The sequence below is a fragment of the Acipenser ruthenus genome, chromosome 8, assembly GCF_902713425.1.
Source record: "Acipenser ruthenus chromosome 8, fAciRut3.2 maternal haplotype, whole genome shotgun sequence".
NCBI lineage: Eukaryota > Metazoa > Chordata > Actinopteri > Acipenseriformes > Acipenseridae > Acipenser > Acipenser ruthenus.
In genome coordinates, this window is record NC_081196.1 from 42,959,237 (window position 1) to 42,966,866 (window position 7,630).

Below are 7,630 nucleotides of genomic sequence, written 5' to 3' on the forward strand. Positions count from 1 at the left end.
GCATTATAAATATCACATTGGAGATACTGAAATTGAAGAAAGAATCTATGAAAAAGAAAGACCTAGGAGTTTATGTTGACTTTAAATCAAGGGAAGTAATGTTAAAACTTTACAATGCATTAGTAAGACTTCATCTAGAATATTGTGTTCAGTTCTGGTCACCTCGCTACAAAAAGGATATTGCTGCTCTCGAAAGCGTGCAAAGAAGAGCAACCAGAATTATTCTGGGTTTAAAAAGGCATGTCATATGCAGACAGGCTCAAAGAATTTAATCTATTCAGTCTTGAACAAAGAAGACTACGCAGCGATCTGATTCAAGCATTCAGAATTCTAAAAGGTATTGACAATGTCGACTCAAGGGACTTTTTCGACCTGAAAAAAGAAACAAGGACCAGGGGTCACAAATGGAGATTAGATAAAGGGGCATTCAGAACAGAAAATAGGAGGCACTTTTTTACAAAGAGAATTGTGAGGGTCTGGAACCTACTCCCCAATAATGTTGTTGAAGCTGACACCCTGAGATCATTCAAGAAGCTGCTTGATGAGATTCTGGGATCAATAAGCTACTAAGAACCAAACGAGCAAGAAGGGCTGAATGGCCTCCTCTCGTTTGTAAACTTTATGTTCTTAGCAGCTATACATTTTTGCTATTGCCCAAAAAGGTTATTTAGTTTTATTAACAGTTTATGACTGAGTGCTTAAGTTATGCATAATATATTTCAATAAATTAGTCATTTATGTTTGTTTTTTTTTTTTTTCACTGGCTATATAAAATCAGTGGTACTCAATTCTGGCCCTCAAGATCCATTCCAGTCTAAGTCTTTATTCCAAGCAGGTCCTAAATTAGTTAATTGCCTCTTAGCAGCTTCAGTTGACTATTTTAGAACCTGCTTGGAGTAAAAACCTGGACGGATCTCGAGGCCAAGAATTGAGTTCCACTGGTGTAAATGATTTAGAAGATAATACAGTATAATGGATGTATTATACAATGGATATTGTGGTTTTATGACAGGCAACATTTAGTTTATTAAATGTATAACAAATTAAGAAAATAAGAAATGAAGTAAACCCTGTCTAATTTGGTGTTGACTTAACTACTAGGCTTTGAGGTCAAATGAGCCACTAGAGCAGGGGTGGGCAATCCTGGTCCTGGAGGGCCGACGTCCCTCCTGGCTTTTGTTCCAACTGTGCCTTAAATGACTTAATTAGACCAATAATCTGCAATAATTGGTTCAATTAAGTAATTTAGGGCACAGTAGTAACAAAAGCCAGGAGGGACACCGGCCCTCCAGGACCAGGATTGCCCACCCCTGCACTAGAGGCTGTTTCCATGTGCTGTGCCCAAGGAAAGGATATTGCTGCTCTCGAAAGAGTACAAAGAGCAAACAGAATTATTCCTGGTTTAAAAGGCATGTCATATGCAGACAGGCTGCTAATTTGTGGCTTGTTTGGACATTTTATCTAGCAATGTAAATAGGATGAAAAGAAGTCTACTGATCATCATTTTCTGGACTCGGAAACACTGTTTTCCAGGTAAATGCTATTTACCTGTGTAACCAAGTTGAAAATTGGCTCCATGACTATGTGAAATGTTTACTTTAAAATTATCTTTAGCTCTTTCTGACTCAAGTCTATCTTAATATTTGGACATTCACAAGTGGGCCCGAGTAGGGACTAAACCCTATTTATATAACCATATTTTAAGACATATCTATAACTACAATAATATAAGGCTGACTATGAAACCAAAACAGCAAAACACAAAAAAGATTCAAAATCATGTGAAAGCTATTTGTATGTGTCAAGCTGAACTGTCCTGTCTTCATCAATCAGGGCATAAAATAAAAAAATATGGGACATAGTGCATAACTATAGAATAAGCAATGACATGTTCACAATTTGATAACTGGTTTTCCAGATATATGCAAAAATGTAAGTGTGACATACAGACAAACAGACCCCCCCGCCCCCTATATCCCTAGAATCAGATCATGCCAATAACCTGTGTGTGACAGACGGACAGATGTACGGAGAGACAGACCTGTTCATATAACCCCAGAATCTGATCTGAATATGAACCCCAGAAACTCTCAATAACTCATGCTAAATAATGTTAATGCTAAGTAGCATGATAATTGGATGTGTGGTTCTCCATATAATTGGAAAAATGTAAGTGTGCATACTGGTATTTACATTATTTAGCATACTGAGAATATTAGATTGTGGAGAATATAGGGAGATGTCCGTGTATGCATCCATGTGTATGTCACATATCTGGATTATAAATTGTGGCTGTACATGTATTTGCTAATTCTTATTCTATACTATTCTGTAATACTGTTGATATGTCATGGTCATCAACGTTTCCATCATACTGATTACTGATAGCTCTGGTTTTGAATTTACAGCTGTGGTGGGGGATGTATGTTGCTGATATTGTCGTTGATATTTAACAAATTCAGTCCACTCACCAGGGTGTCGGCATCCAGAAAGACACATTTGGTGTACTTGATTAGCGCCCAGCAATGAAGTTTGGTGAAGGTTATCCCAAGTTCTGGATGCTTCATCAAGGCCAAGCGTGCAGCGTCTCTGCTGTCTTTCTCTTCCACCTCAGTAACCTCAAACACGCACCTGAGGACCACCCTGAAGATATATAGAGGAGAGAGAAAGCAGGCAATGAAATGTAGTGCAATTCTACTCAAACACACCACATTCCACTGCTTTATCTTCAACGCAGATTTACTCTCAGCAAAATAACTGCAAAGATCATATATCTAGGCAGGTTGCAAAACACCAACCCTGAAACCATCTTCAGTGATTAGATGACACAGCTCATTTATCTACTTAACATACAAGGTCTTTCACATATCTGCCTTTTGACACTGGGTAATTTCCTCTAGCAAAATTTGTTCTGATAGAATAAAAAAAAAAAAAAGTCAAGCAATCTGAAAATCTGAGTTCTAATCTTGCCCAAGCAGGTAACACAAAGTATATTTTTCTGATGACTTTCTAGGGTTTCGGTGTAATGTGGAATTTAAATTTACCAAGTCACAAAAACCTGCTTTTTTCCCCCAAATGTGATGCTTGTGAATTTACAGTAGTGCCCATGAAAAAGGAGAGCTTCCTTTAACAGCTCTGAGTATTCTCAACCTTGACATGAAAGTGCCATTCAGTCCTGGGCCTCTCATAAAACAGAACATTGTGTGCCTGGTTGTTCTGAATTGTGTAATTTTTTTGTAATGTGAACTCATGTTCACTGGGAGAAAAGCTGACCACCAAAATCATTTTACTTGTGACCAGAGGCAGATTCAAACCCAAACCTCTGGAGGAGAATGTGCAAGGCCCTAAATAAAGAGTCAGTCTGGCGAGTGTAACCAGCACCATGGCAACTGACGAGGTCACCTTCCAAGCTAAAAGCTATCTGTTAGAGCAGGGGGTAATGGAGTAATTAAAGCAGACAGTCAGTCTTCCACAAGAGGCAAAAGAATGAACACTTTGTTTCTTTATTATAAATTGTTGAGCACAAGCTTGCCACCTTAACAAATAATTTCACTGAATCTCCTGTCCTCCACAGAGCCTGAACCTGAAACTCTTAGAACATGAATGGAATCATATTAGCAATCCCTGGCAAACTGCTGGAAGATATTTTCTTCTTGGGGAATGATTGAGTAATTCACCCCAGATTGACAAATTAAAGGACTTCTCCAGTATGCACTGCATTCAGGACTAGTATACTCATTCTGGATGGTAGGCTGTAGGAACAGTTTGTGTAGTAAGCGGTTTCAGAACTGATACAAGTGCTACTAGAGGTGCTGATAAAAAGTTATGTGAATTAAAACGAAAGCATGAGACCAACATTGTTTGTTTTCTGTCAGCCAACAATAACAGTTGAAATGCATTTGTCTCTTGATCATTGAAATATGACTAGATCTTCTCGTGTTTCCATTTCATACTCCCTCTAGTAGCACTTGTATCAGTTCTGAAATGGCTTACTACACAAAACTGTTCCTACTGCCTACCTAGAGAACAGTAATATGCATGGAATTATGGAAATTATACTGATGATTAAGGTACTATTACTACTAGAGATGTGAAATTAAAGCTGCATTCACACTGGGTCCGTTTCAAACAGACTCGGTCTGGTTCGTTTCATTTGAAACAATGTATCAGTGTGCTTGATGTTCTCACTTATCTGCGAGCAAAGGGACAGAGTTCATTTGGATGCAAACTAAAGTGTGTTTTTTGGTCTTTCCCTTTCAGGACCGAGTACGTTTGTGTTCACATTGCATTTTTCGAGTGAACTCCATTATGTTTACAATATCTGCAAGGCGTATTGAAAGATGACAGCTATTGATGTATTGCTCTGGTTTTTAATATAGCATGTTTTAGATAATTACATGTTGCTGTGGAAGAAAGCACTGGGGGAGCACTTTGCTAATTTAATTAATGCATGTATTGAATGCCTATGTAACAAAGGGGCTGGCGTGAGGCAAAGCACGGAGGAGCCTGCCCTGCTACCAAAAGATAACACACATACTACCTATTGTATTAGTTGACTTATTTCATCAATACTTTTACAGTTAATGGCAGGTAATAATTGCAGTCCCGACTATGCCACTCTAGTTTTTATATAGAGGTGAAAGGTCCCCTAGAATGTTTTAATTAATTTCCACCCCAACTATAAAGGCAAACCAGAATAAAGTACTTAATCGCTCAAAGGTTATTTTATTTGGAAAAGCAGATGGACACTCACCACACACATAGAAAGGAGTTTACCACACCCAAAGGTTTGTTTAAAATGAAACAATTTATTGTTGTCACAGTACCATCCTACTTTAAAAAAGTAAGCCAGTTCTAACAGCCAATGTTTCTCAGCAATTATACACAGAAAGGCGGATATATGAACAGGTCATGATTAGCAGCCTTAAATACTTCAACGGGTTTCAACAAATTAACAAATAATATTTCAACAGATATCTATTCATTAATAGAATTTCAATAGATATCAATAATCATTAACACCACATAGTATTTAAAATAGGTAGCAACAGTCACTAGAAGTACATAGTAGCAGTCTCTTGTAAATTAGTACACTGAAGAAAAAGCACCAATCACTACCCACCCCAATGGCTAGGGTCCTGATATCCCGAGGGGACACACAAGCACTTGTAGCCGGGATGGCCCTAGGCAGCCAAGCACAGCACCACCAGTTCCCCCTTACCTGAATGGTGCCATTTCATTGATTAAGCTTTTTGCCTACATGATCAGCCAATCACCACCAAACCCTCTATTGTACAGAGGATGGTACACTGAAAAGCTCCTGTTCCCCTACAGGTAGCAGCACTCTGTACACACCTCACGACACCAGGAATGCAATGTAGATCAATTAAACAGTCCTCAACCAGGCTGGGACTTATCTTGTCAATTTAAATACAACATTCATTTAAAAATCAAACCTAAAACTAGTAACATAAAATACAAAAAAGAACTACACAAAACTAACGTGGAGGAAACAGCTGCTCTGTCCTGTACCAAAAGTTAAACTAAACTGCTATACAGAACCTGAAGGAGAGTGAAAGAGGTCAATTCATATTCATAGTCATGGTCTCTGCATAACTGTCAACCCCTGAAGAAATCACAGGTCTACTTGACTAAGCTACTTACAGTCCAATCAAGCTGATTTTCCTGCAATGTATGCACAATAAAATAAATATTCATATCTGAGTGGCTCCCAACCGATGTAATACCTGCAGTTAAGGCCTTCGTTTGTTCCTCTTTGAAATTATTCAACTTAAAAGCCCCACAAAATCAAAAAAATGTTTTCTCCACTTGTTGACAGGTGGCTTGAAAGCATATATATATATATATATATATATATATATATATATATATATATATATATATATATATATATATATATATATATATATATATATATATATATAATAATTACACACATATATACATACACACTGAAATTTGCAATAGATATTCCACAGTGGCTGTCGACATGCCAATGCCTTAAACTGTTTACATTTATGCTGATGGTGTTCTTAAGGAATGGACTCATGGAAAATGCAATTGGCATATTTATTCAGGGTTTTAAACTCCGGATCTCAGGAGTGACACGTGTTTGTGTCCCATCCAGGTTCTTACACACTCATTCTTAATATGTATGAATTGACAGTGCACATGTACAGTAGGTTGAGCAAGTGAGAGTAGGTTCAAAAGTGTAATAACTGGTTGTATATACAAACCTGGCCCTTTTGTGGAATGCCTAAGCTTGCTTGCAGAGTAAATTTGATGGACCATGACTATAGCTATAGCCAAAAGTTTTGCATCACTTAGAATTTTAGGACTGAGGCATAATTAAAAAAAACAATATGAACATCATGTAATCAAAGAAATTACTAAATCATTTCGCAAGAGTCTACCGAGAGCCATAATAGTACTACAGTAGTTCATGTTAGATTTCAAAAAGTCACATTTTTCAATTGTCAGTTTTTTGTTAAGTATATGGAAAACGACAAAGCATTAGGCAATTGAATACTAACATAACATTATTCAGCAGCTTTCACTTGACTTGAAGCTAAATGAATTAATTCTATAGGGTGATGTAAAACATTTGGCCATAGCTGTACAGTCACCCCATGACAGTAAGGGCTTTTATCAAGAAGGCACAGATAATTGTGCCAAATGGTGTGGTTTTGTGATGTGGGCAATGCTGAGATCACCAAACTCATTTCACTTGTAACCCAAGCTTGATTCTGGTGAATTAGCATGCTGTGGCACATAGCCCCAGTTGTGATTGGCAGTATTTCATTCTTCAATGCATTCTTGAAATACAATTTTTTTTGTTCCCTGGCACTATAGCACATTGTAACAAGTCTGACAAAATGATGTGTATGTTATCCTGCTGTCCATGACTGAGATAATACTGTACATTCAAACTATAATTAAAGGCAAGTTAAGGATTTAAATTACTTACCGGTGTTGTGTTATTTTCAGGTACATGGTAAAAAGTGGTATGCAGTGCACTGCGCTTGCTCGCACATGCCTAAACAACTTCCGCTAAGAAACACGTGTCCAGCAACACAAACACCATGTGTGTGCTCTATGCAGAGCACCACACAAGCTATCCAAAGCTATGCTTTTCAAATCAGTTACACAGTTTCCCTCTAGCCAACGTGGTGTAGACTATAAGTAAAGTCCCCGTTCACGGTTTGTATTTCCATGCTTGAGAAGTAAAACAAATTATTATTATTATTATTTATTTCTTAGCAGACGCCCTTATCCAGGACGACTTACAATTGTTACAAGATATCACATTATTTTTTACATACAATTACACCATTTATACAGTTGGGTTTTTACTGGAGCAATCTAGGTAAAGTACCTTGCTCAACGGTACAGCAGCAGTGTCCCCTACCAGGAATTGAACCCACGACCCTCCGGTCAAGAGTCCAGAGCCCTAACCACTACTCCACACTGCTGCCCAAATAAAAGAAACACCTACCTGGCATAATAAAATAGAAGATTTAGACGTATCTTGATGATGATAATATCCTCCTTCGGTCAACACTGTGTATTGTATATCCTCCTGTCGGGCCCAAAGAACAGAAAATGGCCA